Source organism: Eleutherodactylus coqui, chromosome 9 (genome assembly GCF_035609145.1).
Source record: "Eleutherodactylus coqui strain aEleCoq1 chromosome 9, aEleCoq1.hap1, whole genome shotgun sequence".
Classification (NCBI taxonomy): Eukaryota; Metazoa; Chordata; class Amphibia; order Anura; family Eleutherodactylidae; genus Eleutherodactylus; species Eleutherodactylus coqui.
The window spans coordinates 28,038,952-28,063,180 of NC_089845.1; the positions used below are offsets into that span (position 1 = coordinate 28,038,952).

At 43.6% G+C, this 24,229-nt stretch overlaps 1 protein-coding gene across 1 annotated transcript in view; it reads left to right on the top strand.

The window, feature by feature from the left end:
- Nucleotides 1-24,229, top strand: part of CDH18 (cadherin 18) — a 396,260-nt gene that overhangs the window by 206,832 nt on the left and 165,199 nt on the right. The window lies entirely within an intron of this gene.

Consider the following 24,229-nt stretch of genomic DNA (forward strand, 5'->3'; position numbering starts at 1 on the left):
CCCGGTGTGATATAAGCCAGGGGTTGTGCAGTTACCGTCCGGTACTCAACAGCACTGCCAGTCTATAACTTTGGTGGCAATGTCCACAGCCACAATGTCAGTATTACTGGTTAGCCACTGGGCACAGTCCTTTCAGCATGGCTCCACTGAACATACTGTCTCTTTACACTCTGTCTGCCTCTGGACTGAATTACATACAGGTTAGCTGCACAGGAAAGTCCTCTAAGATCTCCACACACTCTCAATGCAGCACAGGCACTTGGTTCTCTCTCTGCAAAGATGGCTGCTGCTCTCTGTGTGTCGTCACATCCTGCTTCCTTCTCATACTGTGTCTGCAGACAGGCAGGCTGACCTCATAGGGGTGTGTCCCTCCAGCATCACATTCGCATTGCAGGGGCTGCTGACCAGAATCACAGAAACACATATACACTCAACTTTAACACAGTTTAAACAAATGAAACTTGACACATCATTGGGCTGTATATTAGGACAAGTATATGCACAGAAGCAGCACTCCTATTGCCATAAGGCTGGGACACAGTCTGTATATTACATATTCCCCCCCACTTTAAGATTGGCAGTCCCTGCCAATGACTGAATATCCAGAGGGTTGTACTTTTATGCGCAAAGTGGTAGTGTATCGTTGTATGGCAGGCCAAACAAACTCATCCTGCAAATACCGAACAGGGGGGGTGCCAGCATTTGTCCTAGTGGTCCGTCTGAGGACCTGTGAAATACTCTGGGGCACTTCAGCCATGGGCTGAGAAGTACTAGCAGACTCTGCACCAGTGGGGGCACAGGCTGGAGGCTCAGTAGTCACCGGTGGAACATCCTCAGGAGCAAGGATCGGCCAGCAATCATCCTCATCGTCATAGGCCCATTCCACACCACCAGTCTCTGACTGCGGGAGCTCGTTGACGTTGGCAGTTCTGGTACAATTTGTTTCTTCAGAATGACATAGGCGAAGAATATTTCTGTGAAGTACTCGAACACAATCAGCTCCTTCCTTCTGGACTTGGTACACTGGCCCATTGGCATACTTGCGGCAAACAACACGATATGGCACAGCCTCCCATCTGCTTTCCAGCTTCCCTTGGGACTTCTTGACACGCACCAGAACCAGGTCGCCTGGCTGCAATGGTGCTTCTTGCACTGGGGTCTTATCAGAATGAGAATGTTCTCGTAGACGCTGCCGCACCAATCGATGGATCGTCTCAAGTCTCTGCCGAGGTGCTCATACCCAGGAGTTTGGATCCCTTGGAGGGAACCCATCCACATCAGTCAGCTGTAATTCTCCCATGCTTCGCCCAGAACGCCCAAAGAAGAGAGTATAAGGGGAGTACCCTGTTGTAGAATGGACCTGATTATTATAGGCCCAGACCATCTCAGACAAGAACTGAGGCCATTGCAACTTCTTGTCTTCCTCCAGCGTCCGCAGCATCTGTAGCAGATTTCTGTTGAATCTTTCACAGGCCCCGTTCCCTTGCGGATGGTATGGAGTTGTGTGCGACTTCTTTATTCCATAGATACGTTGAACTTCCTTCATTACATGGCCCTCAAAGAAGGCTCCCTGATCAGAGTGGATGCGTTGAGGACACCCATACACTCGAATGAAATCTTGACACAGAGCCCGAGCTGCTGACTCAGCTGTCTGGTCCTTGGTGGCGGTTACCACTGCAAATTTGGTGAAGTGGTCCAACATTACGAGGCAATACTGATGCCCGCTGTTGGATGGGCCCACCATTAGATAGTCTATCATGACGATTTCCAAAGGTTCCTGGGTCACTATGGTTTGCAGGGGAGCCCTCTCTTCTATTGCCTTATGGATCTCACAAGTTCAACAGCTGCGGCATACTTCTTCAACCATTTGACGGAGACCATGGCAGTAAATCAGACGCTGTAACCAACGAAAGGTCTTCTCGTGACCAAAGTGACCATTCTTGTTATGAGCCTCCATCGCAAATGAGCGAGCCAGTTCACTAGGCACCACAATTTGGTATCGAACGTCGATTTCAGAAGGTAGATAAACCTTTCGGCATAGAACTCCATTTTTCATCTCCAACTTCTCCCACTGACTCAGAACCGATAATATCTCCCGTGTCAGTCGTTCTCTTTCCTCTCTACAGGGCTTCTTGCCTTCCTCAACAAACTTGATCATCCGTGCCAGCCCCTCATGGGCCTGCTGCATCTGTGCCCATTCCTGTCTTGAGGGACCACAGAAAGGAGCCACTTCAGTCCCTTCCATTTCACACTGATTAGCGGTGGCCAGGGCCTGTGAAAATCTGCTGAAGTCAGGCACCTCCACATGCTCTAACTCGTGATCCACATCTCCTGTGGGGGTCTGGGTAGTTACCCTAGAAAGTCCATCAGCATTCTGGTTCTCTGTCTTGGACCGATACTTAATGTGATAATTGAACTTAGACATTCGGGCTATCCACCTCTGCTCTAAAGCCCCAAGCTTAGCATTTTCCAGATGAGCTAATGGGTTGTTGTCAGTCAGTACTAAAACTTCAGCCCCAGTCAAGTATTCAGAGAATTTCTCAGTCATGGCCCATACTAGTGCCAACAGCTCCAACTTAAATGAACTATAATTCTCAGGATTTCTTTCAGAATCCCGCAAAGACCGGCTGGCGTAGGCTATAACCCGCTCCTGGCCATCCTGAACCTGGGAAAGCACTGCTCCGAGACCATACAGGCTCGCATCCGTATATAGCTGGAACGGTAAGTGGTAATCAGCGTACGCCAAGATTGGGGTCGTTGTCAGAGCATCCTTCAATTCCCGGAAGGCTTTTTCCTGTTCAGTTCCCCATTTCACAGTCCGGTTCTTCGGACCACCGGATGTGTCCTGTAGGAGGGCATTTAGTGGTGCTGCTACCCTGGCAAAATCCTTAATAAACCGTCGATAGTAACCGGCTACTCCAAGAAACGCCCTCCCTTCTCGCAGGGTAGTTGGTGTCGGCCAATCCTGAATAGCCGCTATCTTGTCCCTCGACGGTCTCACCCCTTCTCCTGATACGCGATGACCCAAGTAATCAATTTCAGATTGGAACAACCGACATTTGCTGGGTTTTAATTTGAGCCCGTGTTCCCGCAATCGTCGAAATACTTGACCCAGTTGGTAGAGATGGTCTTCAAAAGTTGCAGAATACACTATAATGTCATCCAAGTAGATGAGAGTGAACTCAAAGTTGAAGTCACCGAGACATTTCTCCATCAATCTCTGGAACGTTCCGGGTGCATTTGTCAGCCCGAAGGGCATCTGGTTAAATTCATATAGTCCCATGGGCAAGATGAAAGCTGTCTTCTCCTTGTCTTTCTCAGCCATCGGCACCTGCCAATACCCACTAGCCAGATCTAGTGAGGAGAAGTACCGAGCTCTCCCTAGCGCCGAGAGGGACTCTTCAATCCAGGGTAAGGGGTAGGAATCTCTCACGGTGCAGGCATTTAACTTTCGACAGTCCACACAAAACTGAAGAGACCCATCCTTTTTTTTTACTAACACCACTAGAGCTGCCCAGGGACTTTGGCTTTCTCGGATGATCCCACCTTGCAGCATCTTAGTCAACAGTTCTTTCACTTCCTGATACAACCGTGGAGGAATTTGTCGGTAGCGCTCTCTAATTGGAGGGGTGTCTCCTGTGGGAATCTCATGGCAGACCCCAGTTGTACATCCAAAATCTTCAGCGTAACGCGTGAAAGTGGCTCTGTTTTCCCACAACAGCTCATCTATCTTCTGGACCTGTTTTGGAGAACACGAATAAGTCTCCATCTTCATCTGTTCTCGAATTGCACAGCCATTCCATTCAGAGGAGGGACCCTCATCTTCTCCCATAGACACGGTTATGGTCCACTCATCTCTTTCAGCTGGCTTCAGATGCATCGGCGTTACGTTCTTTACTTCTTCCGGAGTTACATAGATGTTAGCCAGCATCCTTCCTGGTGTCAGATCTACACTCTGGTCCTGGGTGTTTACACATCGGAGTGGTACTCTCCCATTGCGAACTATTGCCAAGGAACGGGCTACTAGCGGATCAACACCTCCTTCGGCTGCCGGCAGTGGTTCTACCAAGACAGCTATGCCTTCTAATTTCCGACAGGTGCCTACAGGCATGGACACTATCATCTCCCGACGGGGTGGCAGTGTAACTTTTGTATGCATAGGGACAGAAATTCGTGCCAGAGGACGCTGTGCATCCGAGCTTTCCTGTAAGCCACATATTCGGATCAGCCGCTGGAACGCTGCTCGAGTAGGCCGATGGGTGGTAGTTTGTTTCCAATAACCATAACCTTTCTTTTCAAAGAGGATCTGATCCAATTCTTTTAGCACATTCATCCTCAAAATGACAGGGGCCTTTACTTCATGTGGCTCCTGTACCACCACAATGCCTTTCTTACCTAGATCTTGACCACATAACCGGACATTCATCCAGGTAACTCCCACTACTGGGATTGGTAACTGGTTGGCTGCGACCACTCGTACGAATGTATGGGGATCATATTTCACATGTTGTCGGAAGTACCGTTCATAACAATCTCTACTCAAAGTCATTACTTGAGAACCTGTGTCAATCATCCCGATAACCGGAATACCTTCTAATTCCATTTGGATGACAGGACTTGCAGCAATTAGGTCATCATCAGGGCATTTTCCCCACATAATCTCCTTCTCAGTCTCCCCTACTCCGTGCCCTACAGGAGCAGGGGACCTTAGTTTAACGGCAGTCTCTCATAAGCTTGTCGCTGGTCTGGACATCTGGCAGCAACGTGGCCCATCCGTCCACACTCCCAGCAACGTATTTCCCATCGTTCTGGACATCGATTTGGGCCCCTTCGGTAAGCCCCTTCGGTTTCTCCTGAGCGCTGTACTAAATTATTGGGACCCCTTCGGTAGGTCCTGTTCTCATCCCTCCAGCGGGGTTGTGGATGGTTCTGATCTTCTTGGTGTGGACGGCCCACTCCTTCATCTCTAGTTCTCTGGAAGTCTGCAATTCTCATAGAGTTTTCATCACAACAGGTTTGCAAGCGTTCCATTTGCTCTTGCAATTTCTGCATTACTGTTAGAATTTCTTTAGCTGGCACTCTTTCTACTGTTTCTAGGCTGGAGCTAGCCCCCTGCGACAAAGTGACTCCAACTGCGGTCTGGGGCTTTGGGACAATACTATTGGCACGTGAAATGGCCTCTAGCTGCACGTCATGAAATTTAGCATTAGTCTCTCGTTGTATAAAGTCCTGCATAGCAACAGTCAAACTGCCGTCGCGGATCCCCAGAGCAAACTGGTCACGGAGAGTCCGATCAGGGTTACAGAAGGCCGGTGAGCCTCTTTCCTTCCCTTGAATATCTCAGATCAGTTCTTGTAGGGCATTTGCATATTGGGGAGACTTTCATTCTCCTGTTACACTCTCTGGAAGAATCGAGTCTGCAGGGATCCCAGCAATGCTGTTTCTCCATAGATGGTTTCTAGAATCTGTACCACTTGCTCAAATGTCTGCCTTTGATCGAATGGCCTTAATATCACTGTGGTCTTAGCATCACCTTGTAACGTCAATATTGCTAGCTCTACTAGTACTTCTGGTGCGGTCTGGTACATTCGCTGTACCATTCTTATCTGCTCCACCCACATACTCACAGACATATTATTGCCATCAAATTTAACTAACTGACTCACTATAGCTCCTGCTGGCATTCCTCCTCTGGCACCATCCCCTCTAACTGGTGCGTTGCCGTTCATTCTGGAAAGCGGATCCTGCCGACTAACGCCAATTTGTGAACCGAGAGCAAGGCAGGTGGCTTGGTCTCCGCAACCAGAAAGAACGCACACGGGGTGGTCAAGTCAATCAGAGGCAGCACTCACTCACACCCATTCATGAATTCATGAATGGGTGTGAGTGAGAGCTGCCTCTGATTGGCTCAGCACAGGGACCAATCACGGGCAGCTCTCACTCACACCCACTGCCGGCCGGCCGCGCTGAACTCCGTCTGCCGGGACAAGTTGAGTGTATATATTTTTTTTATTTTTACACATTTCTGGATGAATTGCAGGGAAGGGCTTATATATTTAAGCCCTTCCCGACAATTCATCCCGCGATCGCCGGCAGCCCATTGCTTTCAATGGAGCCGGCTGTATTGCCGGCTCCATTGAATTCAATGGGCAAACATCGTTCTTCTCTCCCACAGCTGTTACAGCTGTAGCAGAGAAGAATGATTTGTCTAGTATATGCTCTCAATGGGGTCAGCCCCATTGAGCGCATATAAAGAAGAGAACAGGAATCGCAGATCGCAGATAGGTGCGATCTGCGATTTCTGTTCTATAATTTATCGGACGAGCGCATAAAAAGCGCTCATGTGTCCGATACCATTGCAAAGCAATGGTTTTATAAAATCGCCGGACGCATGCGCAAATCGCGCAAAAAAATGCCCGTCTGACTAAGGCCTTATTGCGTTTTTTGGGAGGCAAAATGCTAAAAATGTGCATTTTTCCTAAGTTATTTATGATTTTTTTAACACTTTTTGCCGTGCAGGATAATAAGCATGTTCAATGTATTGTACGCGTCATTACGGACACGTCGATACCAAATATGTGGGATTTTTAATTAAAAAAAATTTTTATGCTAATATGAGAAAAAGCATAAAAAAGGGTTTTTTAACTTTTTTTTAACATTTTTATTCTTTGTACTTTTTTTTTCTCTTTTTTTTAAACAGTTTGTGTCCCTCTGAGGGACTTTTACTGTAGCACTGCAGATCGCTACGATAAGGCATGGCAGGACTTCTCTCCTGCCATGCCTTATCGCCTACTATAGCGATTACAGGCTATGGCAATACAGGACGCCGGTGTCCAGCATCCAGTTGCCATAGCAACCAGCCAGGCTCTCACGATGTTATCACGAGAGCCGGCTGGAGTCACAGAGGGAGTGCACTCCCTCTGTGAACCCTTTCCCTGCCGCCATCTACTTAGATCGCGGCAGGCAGAAGTTAACAGCGGGGGGCACATCTCCGATGCCCCCCGCTGTTTTAGCCGGACGCCGGCTACTAGTGACAGCCATCTCCCGCTGCTGGATAGCGCGAGATCTGCTATGATCTCGCGCTATCCTAATGACGTAAGGGTACGTCATTTTTGCGGGATTTCCAAGGGGAACCAGAGTACTGACAGCAAAGGAACAAACAGAGACTAAGAAAAACTAAAGGACAAGAACAACAGAAGACCAGACAAACAGAGAACAATCCCGAACACAGAAGCAAGACACACAGAAATACTGAGCAGGCTAACTGCACAGGGAACAGTGAAAATCATTGGCAACTCCCAGCCAGGAAGAGCTGGACTATATAGTGAAAAGGGAGAAGCTGATTGGTAAACAGAACTGTCAATCACCACTCACACCTTGCTGGCAGCTGCAGGACTAAATAACCTGAACTAGTAAACAAAGGAGATGCTAAGTCTATCTAGTCAGGATAGAATTCACAGAAGCAAAGGTGTGCTGGCAAAGACTTGACTGTGCGCTGACTGAACATGATATCTTCCATGAAATTCAATGGTAGCTGCACCTGCAATACCAACTCGGTCCACTGCACTTCAGACAGAGCTAATTACTTCTAGCTTTGTCCATAAGGACAGTGGGTCTGTCAAACAGCTGATCAACAGAGATCACAAGCAGCAGACTCCCACTGATCAACTATTAATAATGACCTATCCTGAGGATAAGTCATCAATACTAAAGTGCTGGAAAACCCCTTTAATGAATCTCATGCACCCCAAAATAGTGTCACTGACAAAAACAATAAGCCTTCATATGGCTGTGTCATCGAAAAATATTAATGAAAAATTAAAATAAAATTATGACTCTTAAAATACAGTTACATGAATAGAGAAAAAAATTGCTGTGCCCCAAAGGATCAAAATAAACCACATAATAAAAGGGGTTGTCTTACGTAAAACATTCCTTCTAGTAAAATCCAATCCATATTTGTAAACAATTATTGTATTTACAATTATTATTAAATGTTTATATATTCCGATATTACACTACTAATGGTAGATAAGTGCCTAGTGTTGTTTATGTTATGTGTTCACCTCAATTATTGATGCAGAGTGGTTACACCTGCTCCGTTTTGCTTCCCTCTCTGCCCCACTGGATATGTGAATCCCTGGTGTGGTGAGCAGCTTCATCTGAAGTGGCTTCTTCTCTGTTGTCAGAAGAGATACAGAGCAAGTGATAAGAGAGCGAGACAGCATTACTGCAGAGAAGCAAGACGGAATAGGTGTAACCACCTTGGAATATCTACTGTGGAGGACTGGACACGGAAGACTCTTCAATAGAAACAGCTGGTGATGGTATTCTAACATTAGACCTGGAATATCTAAGGGTATAGGGATTTTTAATAAATGTAAATACAAAATTGTTTCTAATTATGGCCTGGATTTCATTAGAAACAATTTTTGTAGGGTAACCACTTAAAGGATAATTAAAGGGGTTGTCCCGCGAAACAAAGTGGGGGTATACACTTCTGTATGGCCATATTAATGCACTTTGTAATATACATTGTGCATTAAATATGAGCCATACAGAAGTTATTCACTTACCTGCTCCGTTGCTAGCGTCCTCGTCTCCATGGTGCCGTCTAATTTTCAGCGTCTAATCGCCCGATTAGACGCGCTTGCGCAGTCCGGTCTTCTCCGTGTTGAATGGGGCTGCTTGTGCTGGAGAGCTGCTCCTCGTAGCTCTGCCCCGTCACGTGTGCCGATTCCAGCCAATCAGGAGGCTGGAATCGGCAATGGACCGCACAGAAGACCTGCTGTCCACCGAGGGTGAAGATCCCGGCGGCCATCTTCGCAAGGTAAGTAAGAAGTCACCGGAGCGCGGGGATTCGGGTAAGTACTATCCGTTTTTTTCTTTCCAACACATGCATCGGGTTTGTCTCGCGCCGAACAGGGGGGCTATTGAAAAAAAAAAAAAACGTTTTGGCGTGGGACAACCCCTTTAAGGAGTTTAATGTGATGTTTTCTATTTACAAACATGGCTAAACATGAAGTATGTGTAGCTGCATTCTATCTCTGGGCTAAAAAAAAAGTTGAATGTACATTTTGCTTGATATTTGAAGCTGCTGTATTGTAAATCAAGTGCTATTTTAAAAAATGGAAATACTGTATGTTCAGATGTGTTTTATTGCACTGTTATGACACTTTGCTTAGTTGATGCAACATTTTTGACACATTTTTATTCTTGTCTCATTTCTTTACAAGGAGGTGATACAAAGCTGCAATCTGTGAAAGCAAAACAGATATACTCAGTTTATTATTCTTCTGTGCTATAGATTAAATGTTATGTATAAATATAGATGATTTTACACTATTATATGTATTAATTAACTAAATGGTTTTTAGGATTGCTGTATTGTTATTCCTTTTTCTTCCAGCTACATGCATGTTATTAATTAGTAGGATCTGTGACACTACATTTTCAATGGCATTAACCTACTAAAGCTCCAGCTAATTTATGTTATTTTGTATATGACATGTTCTAGTACTTTGTCAAGGGCATTGGAATTTTTTTTTTCATGACCTATCCTGAGGGCACTGTAGGTCATCACTAGATCATAGAATGGTTGAGTTGGGAGGGACCTCCAGGGTCATGCTACCAACCCCTTGCTCAATTCATTAAATCATCTCAAAACATGTCTGTCCAGCCTTTGTTTGAAGCCTTCCATTGAAGGAGAACTCACCACCTCCTGTGGCAACCTGTTCCACTCATTGATCCCCCTCACTATCTAATCGTGTCTTCTCCCTTTCAGTCTCATCCCATTGCTTCTAGTCTTTCCTTGTGTGGATGAGAATAGGGCCTATCACTCTGCACTGTGACAGCCCTTCAGATATTTGTAGACAGCTATTAAGTCTCCTCTCAGCCTTCTTCTTTGATGGTGATGGTCTGCTGCTCGGGATCCCAGCTGATCACCTGATTCCTGCCACCCACACCATCCATACTGCAGACCCAGATTGGCAGTGCAAGCACAGCTTCTACACTACCCACCCGGTCTTCTGCAGTATGGAAGGTAGTATCTTCTTCTTGTGCTGCCTGTACTGATAGCAGTGCCAAGAATCAGCTGATCAGTGGGGAGCATGAGCAGCAGACCACATCAATCATCTATTGACCCTGAATGTGGGTCATGAATATAAATGAAAATAAATGTGTATGAATGTGTACATAGTTATATTGAAGAATGCAGGCTTTGTGCAGTTATAGGTAGGTATAATAGGGACTTTTGCACATGACCATATTCTGGCTATATTCAAGTTCTGAGTTACATGAAACTGCAATAGAGCAGCCATAGCAATATATGAGTGCATTCCAGACCTTTGTATACCTCTAATTTAACCCATTCCAATCCAATTTGTATCCTGGTTTTCCTAAGGGGCTTACTCTTTTTCTGCCGTTATACAACGGCGCTATCTGCTGGCTAAAGCTAGTACTGCATGAGGTGACACGTTGGATAGGCTCTTACAGCAGAGAAGCTGGCAATATACAGTAAGAGAACCCCGACAGACGTCTTCCAACATCAGAGCTGTACAGCCTTAAATCATAATGTCTTTAGACGTCAGACAGTGGATTGGAGAGGGTTAACTTCCTGCCTCAGTTCTTTTTTTATTTTTGTTTCCACTTTTCCACCCTTATTTTCCAAAAATTATGACTGTTATATTTTTAAAGCGACATATCTCGTTGAGAGCTTGTTTCTCGTGGGGGGAGTTGTATTTTTCAATGTTCTTATTTTATGTACCATATTCGAAAACTTTTAAAAATAGGGTGAAATGGAAGAAAAACACAATTCTGCCATATTTTGGGTGGGGTGCTTTTATAATGTTAACAGTGCAGTAAAAATATTTTCTTTATTCTGTGACTTGGTACAAATTTTTTTCTCCTTCAATAATTTTTATTTGATTTTGCAGTAAAAAAAAAGAATAAAAAATGTGATATATTTGTTGAATTTGATGCATATGATCTCTGTATTGTCACATGAGTATTTTAAGCATGCAATGCGTTGTTCAATAGTAATGAGACTAATGTTCCTTCTTACAAAAGAAAGGAAAATAGTTGCCAGGTTAATGTAGTTTGTCACTAGATATCAACTATGAACCAGAAACTAGAAACGTGTGTGTACCACTTGAAGGCTTTTACCTATTGGGGAAAGGTGGGCAGTTTATGACATGGAGATATTTGGAAGGGTGGGATGTGGAGGGATTTGTATGCTAGTTACTTGAGGGATGATTTGTCAGCCAAATGTTCCATTTGGATATAAAGGGATTGAATGTTCCATTTTGGACAGCCTTTGGTGCAGTTGGTCGAGACTATAAAGGCTATGTCTTTTATGGAAGAAACTTCGGAGCTTTTCCAGTTGTGTGGTATTGTAAGACGAGTTTTGTGTAGTTTATGGCAGATAATTGTTCTGCATTCCAATGGGAAATATATATCCCTAACAGTAGAAGTGCCAAACCAGGTTTGTTTTAGGTTGAGAAGGGGTGGAGGGATTTTAGCATTTTAAACACCGTCTTCCATAGGGTGGAGATTAGAGGGCAACCCCAGAAAATATGGAGCAGCGACCTTATTTGTCCACAGTTTCTCCAACATTTAAAGGATGCGCTGCTATAGATGTACAATAGTTTTAATGGAGCATGGTACCGTCTGAAGAATAATTGATAGTAGTGTTCATGGTGGGATGCGCATGCTGTAGATGTTACTGCCCATTTTAGGGCGATTTGCCATTCTAGTGGGGAGAATTGACTCGAGAGGTCTGTTTCCCCTTTCAGGAACTGTACTGTTCTCTTTAGAAACATGTCAGATAAAAATGCATAGATTTGTTGTATTGGTTAAGGGTATTAGATAGTTGTCCTTTTAAAATCGTTGGGATATTGATTTGCATGGCTGAGTGTGTGCAAAGACTTTAGCTATAACAATTTATATAGTTTTTTATGCTATACTACTAAAATAACTTTTAAAAATTGCTTTCTGTCACTATTTTTTCACCTCCTAAACTTTTTTATTTTTCCATCGATGCAATAGTGTGAAAATTCTTTTTGGTGGGGAGACCTTTAGTTTCTATTTCTACTATTTTGGGGTATACAACTTTTTAGTAGATTTTTATTCAATTTTTTCTATAAATGAAGGGGCAAAAGAAAGAGTTATTTTGGCATTGGGTACTTTTTTTTAGGGCGCCTACCCACTTGCGTTGCCGATTTTCGCGCGTTTTTCACTGCGTTTTTTGCCGCCCTCCATTGACAATCATGGGTGCATTAAGAGAAAAATAAGGACACATATGCAACTGACAGTTCCTATGTGAAAAAACCCCACGAAACGGAAAAAAAACCCAGATGGACAAGAACACATTCTATACTAATTGCTCTTGAGAAAAAACGCAAAACATCACAGGAAAAGAAATCGCAAGTGGGTGGGCGCCCTTATACTGATGAAGTTCACAATGCGGGATTATTAATGTGATATTTTCATGAATTGAAATTTTTAAAAATGGTGCTATGCTAACTTTTAATTTATTTATTGATGCAATGACTTGGGGATTTTTTAATCTTTTAATGTTTTTTTAAATTTACTAGTAGCTAAAAAACTTTAGTAAACTTATTTTTTAATCCTCATAAGGGACTTGAAATAGCGCCCATCTGATCACGTGTACAGTATACTGCAATACCTCAGCATTGCATTACATTGTAGATTTACAGATATTCCCTGTGACAGAGCTTAACAGGTAAACATCAATGGCAAACCTAAGGGTCTACACAAGGCCAGAGGTTGCTATGGTAGACAAACAGACCTATGTGATTTTGTCACAGGTGGCCATTTAGGAGTCAGAGGGAGTCCCCTCCCTCTGAAAGGCCATTTAAATGCCACTGTCGATATGGACAGTGGCATCTAAATGGTTGAATGACCATATTCAGAGTTATCTGTGATCTCAACTGTTGTAGTCAGGTGACAACTGTTAAAGGCAGCCAACACTTGCCATTTTAGAGCTAGCTCACATCCTAAGCCTGCTGTATACACTGATACCAAGCATCTACTGCACATGTATGGAGGATGTTGATGTATTAATTGGCATGTTCCATCTCAAGCTGTATTATGCAGGTATTTTCTCTAAGGAAGGATACCTCAGTGATGTAGTGTTATATGGTGGCATGCATAGTGCTTATGGATCCACAGTATGGAGGTCTATTCACTATCATACAGGGTCAATGCACGTGGCTCTCTTAATGTATCCAAAGAGCCTCAATAGTTTGCTCAGCTGACAGATACTGTAGCAGTCAGACAGGGATGTCTCTTGTATAGTGAGTATCAGACAAGCAAGAATCTATTTTATTATGCTATTTTTGTTTGGTTTGCAATGTTTTATATAAGACCCTATGTCCATGGGCGGATTTGAATTTTGGAATCCGCGTTGGCACCCGTGCAGTTGATTAGCAGTTCAAGCTGCAAATAAGGAAACATAGGCATCTGTAGCTAAATTAAAGCATTGATTTGCGGACCTTTGGGTGCGGAAAGCAAATCGCAGCATGCTCTATTTCAGTGCGGTTCCCCACTGACGTGTTTCATTGAAGTCAATGGAAGCTATCTGATCCACGGCCCGTCTGCAATAGACATTATGCCTCTTCAATGAAATCTTGTCAGCAGCGCTTAAAGGGGTTGTCCCGCAGAAGCAAGTGCAGTTATTAATGCACTTTGTAATATACATTGTGCATTAAATATTGGCCATACAGAAGTTATACACTTACCCCCTCCGGTGCTGGCGTCCCTGTCTCCATGGCGACGACTGAAGCCTTCTTCTCTGGTCGCCGCAACAGTCAGGCTTGCGCAGAGAAGAATCATCTCCTGGTGGCTCCGGGCTCACGAGCGGCATCCTGGCTCCTCCCCCTTCTTAGCGTCATCGCGTAGCTCCGCCCTGTCACGTGGTGCTGATCAGCCAATGAGGTGGCTGTAATTGGCAGTGGAGCTCAGACTGGAGAAGAACATCCATGGTGCACTATGGGAGAAGACCCGCAGTGCGCCATGGGAGAAGACCAGCGGTGCACCTTGGGAAATGACGGTGGCCATCTTGGAAGAAGATTTTTATAACTTCATGAAACAGCTTCATGGTGAGTAGAAACGCTCTAAAAAAACGATTTACATGGGTAGTTTGTGATGCTTGCTTAACATGGGGGACTGGGGTGTGAAAAATTTTTCGTTTTGGCCACGGGACAACCCCTTTAACTAATTCAGGGGCTCAAAATATGAAATTATAAAAAGTCCATATGTCACACCACATATAAGTCAGAGCCAATGACTCAGAGTTCATGAAGGAATAAATAGCAAGAATATTTTGCACCTTGTATGCTGCAATTGACATTACGGACAGGCCGTGGATTCCGCTGAAAAGCAGGACTTTGAAAAAAAACCCTCTACTGCGCATGTGCGCCGGCGCTTCCGCACAAATCCACAGTAGAGAAAAAAGAAGACCCTGATGGGTAAGCAGGGTCTTTGGCTGCAGGGTCGGATTCTGCTATGGGCTCACACATGCAAAATCCGACCCGCCCATGGACAGGAGCCCTAAAACTAACAGCAAGTCAGCTTGCACCTATCTGCTGATGCTGGCCTGATTTGCCTCTGAATGCAGACATTTATAAAATATAAGCAGAAGAAGAAGCAGCAGAGAAATGCGTAAGGTTAGGTGCACAACCTCTGGATAAGCATAAATCACCTGTAAAGTGACAAAGCCACAACGCCATAAGAAGTCTAAAGATATGTAGGTGAGAAGCACTGTGTATTAAAGCAGGGGTCCCCAACTCCAGTCCTCAGGGACCACCAACAGGTCATGTTTTCAGGATATCCTATAGTAAGAACCCCTGTGGCAATGTCTGAGGCACTGACAATAATTACATCACCTGTGCAACACTGAGGAAATCCTGGAAACATGACCTGTTGGCGGTCCCTGAGGACTGGAGTTGGGGAACACTGTATTAAAGGGTTACATTTTGGTTCAGCACAAGATACGTCAGGGAGGCGTTACCCGTGATGGCTTGGAGTTATACATATTATACGTATTATATATGATATAATACTCTAATATAATATAATACTCTAAGGGAGTATTATAATTGATAATATAAAGATTGACTCACCCGGTGTTAGGCGAGTACTCCTGTGAAGAAGCCTCACCAACACCTCCATTTCCACGTAGGCTTATAAAATCCCCCGGTGTGTCCGGTCAGCTGCTGGGCTTCTGTGTCCCACTGGATAGTGGGACCCACTCAGAAGTAGTTCGGATAAACAAATAGGTAAAAAACGCCCGCGCTACCCAGACCTCGTAACCAGGTTCAGGCTCCAAACACTTCTTGTTAGGTCATCAATTTATTTGAGGCACAGATATTGCCTCAAATAAATTGATGACCTAACAAGAAGTGTGTGGAGCCTGAACCTGGTTACGAGATCTGGGTAGCGCGGGCGTTTTTTACCTATTTGTTTATCCGAACATTTTGGTTCAGGGAATGCAAGGATTATACACCAGACTGTTCTGTGATTTTACTGAGTATCAAGCAGATACAGCAAAAGTAGAGCAATCAAATTAGAATAATGTGCAGAGGTGAGAAGTAAATACAGTATTACATATGTACATATTAGCTCCGTGCCGGCGTAGCTCATCCGTTGCGTGCTCTGTCCAGTATGGAAGTTCGCTCAAAGACAACAGCAACCAACAGGTGCCCGGAATCAGCTGAGCTTGCCTGATGACGCTGCACCCAGCTTTTATAACCTTGCACCCTCCAATATGTGTCTATAGACCATCATGTCACGGTAGACTGTAAGTTCAAAGAGTTCTTGCAAACAGCTGCGTGTAGTGCACTTGTCCAACTTAACATCATGATCGAGGAATGTGTTTTAGGTCGGACTCACACAAGCGTGTCTGTGCACAAACTATGTGCGTGCAGAGAATAGAACCGATTATTTTCAATGGGTTCATTCTCACCACTCTTTTTGAAAATAGACACGGCATGCTCTAGATTTGTGCACAAAAGGCCCCGTAGAAGTCTATGAGAGATAATAAACAAGGGCAGCGCTCCTGGGGTGGGAAGGTAACGCGTTGCACACTTTCATTAGATACTTATTTTCAGTTTATTATCTTATTATATTTATAGTGTATTGATATTAAGTGTATGTGCCGCTCTATTAATAAACCCTGGATATCTTACCTGCGGTGGATTACTGACTCCAAGCCCTGGGGAATACCATAGTGGCACATTGCTAACTAGGATTAGGGGGTGCTCTTAACTGAGACCTACTGGCGTAACTATAGGGAATGCAGTTGATGCGGTTGCACCCATAGGGGGCCCATAAGGTCTCTCTTCTCCATATAGGGAGCCAAGTAAAAATAAAGCATTATAGTTGGGGGTCCTTTTACAGGTTTTACATTGGAGCCCAGGAGCTTCAAGTTACAGCTCTGCGTTAAGGGGTAAAGGGAAGTTGGGGGACCCCAAGATAAACTTTTGCACCCGGACCCATGAGCCTTAAGCCGCACCCAGGGTACGACCCCTCTGTAAAGTAAGTTGATTTTCTTTGCTTCCCTTTTCTGCAAGTATAAGGCCATGTTCCCCAGAGTGCTTGATACTCTGTACTGATTTTAATCTTATACTTTCTGTAGAAGTCTACGGGAGGTGCACAAATACGGACTCAATACCCCCTTATTACGCAATATGCTTTCACAAGGAAAGAAACACATCTGGAACTATTTAGACTAAATAGCCATTAAAATTGGGGTGTGGCTGTGTCACGTGCCTATGTGAAATCACCCAGCGAGCGCAAAAATACAGTAGTATGCGCAAAAACGTGCACGAAAGCGCATTGTTCACGACACGTGTGTGCTGCACTTATGCCAATGTGTTTGTGCATATGTATGTTTGAGGCCGGCCTTAGTGTCTTCCTGTGCTAGCTGCCAGATATAGACTTTACAAGTTATGGGTTTCTACTGACTACCCCTACGTTTCGGTTCTGAATTTAAAGATACTAAGTGACAAATGTTCTTTCCAAACACCCACTGTTATACAAAAACTGCTAAAAAAATATGGCACCGTGACAAAAGTCTGAAAAAAAGTAAGTTAAAGCTTTATCACTAGAAGATGTTAAAAATAAGATAAGATGCTGCAAGCGGAAACAGCGTCTCCTCTGAGTGAGACCTGATCTCTAACATTCGGAAACACTTCAAAATGGTGAATAAATAAACCTGTACGTGCGACATTTCAACCCGTCACCTTGGGCCTTTTTCAAGTCTGTATTCTTTGGGATGCGATACAGAGAAATGTCTGCAGCAAACAGCAAACGAGAAGCCATTTGGAATCCTACGGAAGTTCTAAAACCTTCTTTTTCACTCAGCATTTTTATTTGAAGCCACATTTTATCACTTGCGCTGCGCGCCAGTTCAGCTCATTTTTCTTTATCATTCAGCAGCTGATGCCAGTGATACTATATTTTCAGATAATCGAGCTGTAGTTTTTAGTCAGGACTCAGTGCAGCAGATTCCAATGTAATATATTCCGTCTCAGTAGTGGAAAATGATTTCATCTCATCTTGAGGAGTAATTCCGGTGCATACCTCACAAAGACTTTAAGGCTTAGCGTTAATAGTGTGATTGCGATTCATGGCTAGTCACAGTTGGTATCAATTCAAATTTGGTACTTTGTTCTTGGTTTAACTGTAAAAAAGGGAAGCTTTCAAGCGATACATCAAAATAAAAGTATTTCCTAATAGCAGTTTATTTTGGCTTTGTAAGAATTGGCAATGCAGCAAATAAAGTACAACTTGTAGCCGACTATCAGCTCTTCATCTCTGACTGATAAATGATTCATTACAATAAATGCTTTTGTGCGAAGGTAGAAAATCAGTTGCTTTTGTTTCATTGTTATAATAAAGATGTTTTAGACTTGCGGGGAGTTTATTTATTTGGTTGTGTTTGTCGTAATGATGCAGAGAATGAAAAGGTCTGAGTGAGAACATTTGTTTTTCCAAAAAGTATTAATTTAGAAGTAGAAGTGTTTTTTCAATTTGGACTTTGAAATGAGTCATTGTAGAGACTATTTGGACAGGTGGCATAGATAAAGGAAAAAACTAAGCACATCTCCATCCGTTATGCACTATATATGCAGTCTTAAGCATCTCCATTTCACCCCCTACTAAACATGGAAATCTTCATTATACGTATTGGTCTGTATTAAAAGGTATGTGACTTGGTTGAAGGTTGCAGGGCCATTTTAGAAGATTTCAAGCTGTTTAGAAGACAAGTGCAAACATAGTAACATAGCATGCTAGGCTTAAAAAGACAAATGTCCATCCAGTTCAGCCTGTTTCCAGCATACCCATGTTGATCCAGAGGAAGGCAAAAAAAAGAGGTAGAAGTGAATTAACCACATTTTGGGGGAAAATTCCTTCCCGATTCCATCATGGCAGCCAGAATAATCCCTGGATCAACATTCTTCAGAGAATGTTCTTTCGAGACCCAAGTTTGGCAATTGGAATATCCCCCTATCAACAACACTTCTGACTATTTAATGTCTATATCTTTTAATATCGTAGCGCTCTAGAAAGACATCTAGTCCCCTCTTAAACCCCCCTATCAATTTTGCCATCACCACATCCGCAAATAGAGAGTTCCAAAGTCTCATTGCTCTTACAGTAAAGAACCCTTTTCTATGTTGTTGATGAAACCTGACTTTCTTCTAGATGTAGAGGATGCCCTCTTGCCACCGTCGCAGTCCTGGGTATAAACAGATCATAGGAGAGATTCTTGTATTGACCCCTAATGTATTTATACATAGTTATTGGTCACCCCTTAACTGTCTTTTTCCTAGGGTGAATAATCCCAATTTTGTTAGCCTCTCTGGGTATTCTAGTCCTCCCATTCTGTTTATTAATTTATTTGCCCTTCTTTGAGCCCCCTCAAGTGCTGCGACATTCTTCCTGAGTACCATTGTCCAGAACTGTATGCAGTATTCCATGTGGGGCCTGACAAGTGCCTTATATAGCGGTAGAATAATGTTCTCGTCCCTCGCCCCTATACCTCTTTTAATGCACCCCAATACTTTATTTGTCTTTGCAGCAGCTGACTGGCATTGATTGCTCCAGTTAAATCTACAGTCCACTAGTACCCCCTGGTCTTTTTCCATCTCATTTTTACGCGCGTGGTAAATAATGCACTACTTTGATAGATCGGACTTTTACAGAAGTGGCGATTACAAATATGTATTTTTCTTTTATGATTTTGATTTGATTTAATTTTCTTATTATAGATATGACAAAAGAGGGGGGGGTAGTTGAACTTTTATAACTTTTTTTTTCTTTTCTTACAATTACATTTTTTTTCTCTGATCTTGTTTTCACTTTTTTTTTAAGCCCCCCTGGGGGACCACAACTAGCGAGCAATGCTCCTGCAGTATGACATAATGCTATAGCATTACGCCATACTGCAATTTGACAGGTAGTCGGTCAAGCCACCCCACGGGCACGGCTTGATAGGCAGTCTCCTAAGGCAGCCCTGGGGCCTTTCAGAAGGCCCCCAGCAGCCAAGACACCTGCCCAGCTCACCACAGGGGGGGTCTACAGGACCCTGGAACATCGTTCACGGGATTTAAATGCCGCTGCCGGCATTTATCATATTGCCACAAATACACCATGTTCATTAAATATGTGTGCACATTTGAACAGCTACACATACAAATTAATGGCCTCACACCTGATCACAAGGGAGGTCAGAACAAGCAGCTGAAGACACACAGCAGGCAAAATCTGAAGCTTTAGGCCACTCTCATATACACAGATGTTTCCCTTACCCCCAGATGCAGCCAATGGAATTCTTCAATTCTCCACCGCAGCTGTCACACATGACAGCTTCGGTAGAGAATCCTGCTGCCGGCATCCCGTCTATGGCTTTTCAGGGAAGGGCTTATGAAGCCCTTCCCTGAAAAGCCATTTAAAGTAGTGCAAAAAATTTTAAAAAAACAATACTCACCCCCCTTCAGCTGCCGGGGCTCAGCCGCGACTTCTGGCACTGTTCTGTAGTTCTGAGCTATCAGCAGCCGGGGATTTAAAATCCCCGCCTGCTGGTAGCTTTGATTGTGGTTGGCTGAAGTGCTTCAGCCAATCACAATTAGAGCTACCAGCAGGAGGGGATTTTTAAATCCCCAGCTGCTGATGGCTCAGCAGCGCTGCAGAGCCGGGGACAGCGGCAGAAGTCCCTGCTGAGCCCTGGCAGCTGTCAGTGGCTTTGCAGGGTAGGGCTTCATAAGCCCTTCCCTCAAAAGCCTTTTAAAATAATAAGAAAAAAAATTACTTACCTGTCTGCCGCTGCTGTGTCCCTCGCAGAGAAATTTTTTAATTCTCTACCGCAGCTGTCACACATGACAGCTTCGGTAGAGAATCCTGCTGCCGGCATCCCGTCTATGACTTTTCAGGGAAGGGCTTCATAGGTAGAAAATTCTACTGCCGACAATTGATTTCAGGGAAGGGCTTTGAATATAAGCCCTTCCCTGAAAATCAAGTAAAAGTGTTTAAAAAAAAAAAAAAAAAAAAAAGATACTCACCTACCTTCAGCTGCTGGGGCACAGCCGTGTCTTCCCCTGCTGTCCCCTGCACTGTGGTGCTGCTCTATCAGCAGTCGGGGATTTAAAATCCCCGCCTGCTGAAAGAGCTGAATGTGATTTGCTGAGGTGCTCAGCCAATCACAGGCAGCTCTCACCTGTCATTCATTCGGGGAGAGCTGCCTGTGATTGGCTGAGCACCTCAGCCAATCACATTCAGCTCTTTCAGCAGGCGGGGATTTTAAATCCCCGGCTGCTGATAGATCAGCATCACAGTGCAGGGGACAGCAGGAGAAGACACAACTGAGCCCCGGCAGCTGAAGGGAGGTGAGTATCTATTTTTTTTGTTTTTTTAATCACTTTTACTTGATTTTTCAGGGAAGGGCTTAAATGTAAAGCCCTTCCCTGAAAAACAATTCAGTGGTGCCAGCAGACCATTGTCTTCAATGGAGTCGCCGGCAGCAGCCGCGGCTCCATTGAAAGCAATGCGTGCATTCCCTATGGTGCATGCATGTCCTATCTTTGCAGGCACGCACCTGTAAAACACGGACATGTGCACACACCATAGGGAATGCATTGTTGTAAATACCAGTGTGTTTTTGTGCGTGCGTATGCATGCATCAAAACACGCTCGTGTGAACCCACCCTAATTGTACTATTTTGTAACTTCATATTTTGTATATCATAAACATAATTTGATTGATTCCAGAGCTGAATATTATTAACCCTGAGGACATAAAATGTTTATTTATATGCAAATTATGAATATGTAACAAAAATTGATGGTATATAGATGTGAATAGGGGCCGATGACAGAAGAAAGACTAATAACTTGCAGATAGTTACATCAGATGAAAGGTGTTTCATACATTTGTTTGGAGTGCAAAATGATTACTTATTCTTGCCAGCAGACCAAATTGACCCGAGGTGGAACCTACAGAAGCATCAAACTACAGTTATTCACAGCTGCTGATTGGCGTCAGTCACCATCCTGTTTCTCAGTTTCTTAAAAAAAAAAATAAAACATGCGTATTTTCTTGTGAGATTTTTTTTGCTTTGCTCCATGGTTTACTTGAAAATTGCCTTACGTAATGTCAGAATGTGGTTTCATTACAATCAAGTTAAATCATTTTACAATGCAAAGATCTGCAATTTTAGGTTGTTTTTCCGTTCTTCACTATTTTTGATATCTCCGTCTGCTGTTAGTAGATAGGAACTTATTTTCTTTTCTTTAAGAGGCTGAAAACTAATTCCGACCTAATACTTCTCGCAGCTAAGGCTGCCGTCACACCTGTGTTAGGGCAGTCCGCAGTGTTATTTTTCGGTCCTAAAAAATGGAAACATGATGGAATGGAAGCAAGTGGAAGCCTTTTCATTTGCTTTCCATTTTTTTAAACTCCATTGAAATCAAGTTTTTTTCTGTTTTATTTCAGTTTTTCTCCTTCAAAAACAGAGCAGAGAGACCCAAACCCTGAACTGACCCTAACGCAGGTGTGAAAGTAGCCTAAGGCGTCATTCACATGAGTGTGCACTGGTGCATACATAGGTGCGCATAAAACTGGCGCATCTACGTGCGTACACAAACATGTGTGAATGCAGATCCATGCAGCATTGCTTTCAATGGGACAGTGGCTGCTGCTGGTGGCCCCATTGAAAGCAATGGTCTGCCGGCAACACCTGCAGTGTTTTTCGGAAAAGGACTTTAAATATAAGCTCTTCCCTGAAAATCATCCCTGGTTTGTGTAAAAAATAAAAAAATATATATACTCACCTCTCCGCTGCTGCCGGGGCTCAGGCGCGTCTAGTCGCTTGGGTTCCGGCACTCTAATGAAGTTCTTTCAGTAGGTGGGGATTTAAAATGGGCTGCGTCATTGAATGACAGCTGAGTGCTGCCTGTGATTGGTCACAGTGCTCAGCCAATCACAGGCAGTGCTCGGCCATTCATTCAATTAAATGAATGGCCGAGGGCTGTCTATGATTGGATGAGCGTTCAGCCAATTAGATGTAGCCCGTTCAGCAGGCCAGGATTTTAAATTCCTGCCTGCTGAAAGAATTTCTTTACAGTGCCAGGATCCAAGCGGCTAGATGCACCTGGGCCCCTACAGCGGCGGAAAGGTGAGTAATAGTATATATTTTTTTCATTTTTTACACAAACCAGGGATGATTTTCAGGAAAGGGCTTATATTTAAAACCCTGCCCCGAAAATCACTGCAAGGGAGCCGGCATCCTATTGCTTTCAATGGGTCTGCCGGCAGCAGCAGCGGCCTCATTGAAAGCAATGGCAGAACATCACAATCCTTAGCCACAGCTGTCATGGCTGTGGAGGGGGATTTTTCCCCTTGTCACTAAACACTGTGAGAGTGCTGTCCCAGTGTTCAGTGATACAGGGACTCCCTGCGGGAAATATTGACACGCACCACAGGCCTATGGTGCACGCATGTCCTATGTTTTGCAGATACGTGCTTTTGCACACCTGTAAAACACGGACATATGAACACACCATAGGGAAACAATGGTTCTTCTAATAGATGTGTGGTTTTGTGCGAAAGTATTTACGCACATAAACACGCTCGTCTGAATGAGCGCTCAGATTTACATACAATTATGTTCTCTTTAGGCATTAATACCTTTTTACATTGTATGAAAGTAATCAATTATAACAAACTCTCAGCTGTCAGAAGTACAGACCTAGCAAATGTTAACTTGACACTTTATGCATTAAATATACAGTTGCAATAGGTTTTAATCTGACCTTTTTAATGTTTTTTTGTTTTGCCATGGGTCAATTTAACTTTTACTTTAACTGTGCATTTACCATGTTTAATGTCAAGGTAACATTTGCTACTTCCTAATTAGGTCTGTTTATGTATGCAGAGCATAGCTAGGCTTTCCTTCACTTGTGGCAAAGGTTCAGTTTTCTGTCAAGCCCTTTCTATGATTACACTGGCCAAGCCAGAGTGGTTTGTCAGTGCCCCTTCGACACTTAGCACCAGGGCACCTGCTTCACCATTCCCCTTTGTAGCAATGTCCTTTTTGTATGCTAACAAGAAAATTGTAAGTATATTGTAAAGTTCCAAAACTTTCCTTTAAACAATGATTAAAATGATTATATGAGATTTGAAAACAACTGGACTTCCTTTTTTATCAGGACTGTACCACTCTTGTTCATGTATTGACTCACTGCAGCTTATTCTATAAGACTGAATTGCAACACCAGGTGCATTTTTTGGTAACAAGACCATTAAACTGGTTGTCTCATAAATACTGCCTCTTACCATTTGCCATATGGCCATCATAACAGAGGTTGACCTCCTTGGCTTCACTTATAGAAGCCGCAATTGAAAGCTGATAGCAAAAACTGGGCTCACCAAAGTATTATGCAATTGTCCAACGTTTAGTAGGCAGCCTCTCTGGTAATAAGAGCAGATTGCTGTAGTTTTACGATGTCTGACCCTACTCAATCGATTGATTGCCAATCTAGCTTCAATTTGGGTTATTTTGAAATGGGATTATAAACTTAAGTATATACCACCAGAAATACCATTGTCAGTGCCAAAACCTTCATCCCGTAAATAATACCTTTCTTCACACTAGTGTTCCGTTAGAGGAAATCTTTCCCAGCTCGCAGTCCTACGCCAATATACAAT